The 1038-nt window shown below is 29.5% G+C and overlaps 1 protein-coding gene across 1 annotated transcript in view; it reads right to left on the minus strand.

Annotated features, from left to right (window-relative positions):
• The window catches only part of LOC106881140 (uncharacterized), a 74363-nt gene that overhangs the window by 12815 nt on the left and 60510 nt on the right, over positions 1-1038 (minus strand). The gene's annotated exons all lie outside the window — the stretch shown is intronic.

Raw genomic sequence — 1038 nt, forward strand, 5'->3', positions numbered from 1 at the left:
TTCTTCTTCTTCTTCTTCTTCTTCTTCTTCTTCTTCTTCTTCTTCTTCTTCTTATTATTATTATTATTATTATTATTATTATTATTATTATTATTACTATCATTATTAATATTAATATTATTATTATTATTATTATTATTATTATTATTATTATTATTATTATTATTATTATTATTAAGGTGGTGAGCTGACAGAATTGTTAGTGCTCCGGGCAAAATGCTTAACGGCATCTCGTCCGTCTTCACATTTTGAGTTTCAATTCCGCCGGTTCGACTTTACCTTTCATCCTTTCGACGTCGATAGAATAAGCACCAGTTGAGTACTGGCTCGATGTATTCGAATATCCACACACCCCAAATTCCAGACATTGTGCCTATAGTAGAATAGGTTATTATTATTATTTTTATTATTAGTAAGCTAACAGATTCATTAATGCCTCGAAGACAATGCCTAGTGAAATTTCTTGATACATTGCCTTCTTATCGCAAATCCGGCGAGGTTAACGTTGGCATTCATACTTCAGAATCAAGAAAAGAAATTACTTCTGATGTACTGGGATTCATGTCAACGACTAGAGCACTTCCTAGAAAGTTGCTGCTGTTGTGCCAGAATTAGAAAGAATGACTGTTATTTCTGTGATTATGCATGATGTTATTTTGAAAACACACTTATTGAAAAACAAATAAAAATTTTATTACAAAATAACATTGTCCCCCGCGAGATATTCACTAGGTAATTTGAATGTATATGTAGGATGATTATATACTACAAAGGCTATTAAGAAGGAAATATGTTTCCTGAAATTGAATAATTATAAAAAATAGATTTAAACATAATGATTTAGTGATACTTGAATCCAGAATACTACTTTTTTTCAGATTAAAGGTATATGTTTTTTGGCGAATGATGAATTATGAAATGAAATTTCGAAGTTAATATTTCTGTGATAAGTCTGAATTACATATGTTGAGTTCTTTCTTGATGTTGTTGTTCAATACGAACAAAAACACATACACACATACACCCTTTCTTATATAT

This window comes from Octopus bimaculoides, chromosome 1 (genome assembly GCF_001194135.2).
Source record: "Octopus bimaculoides isolate UCB-OBI-ISO-001 chromosome 1, ASM119413v2, whole genome shotgun sequence".
Classification (NCBI taxonomy): Eukaryota; Metazoa; Mollusca; class Cephalopoda; order Octopoda; family Octopodidae; genus Octopus; species Octopus bimaculoides.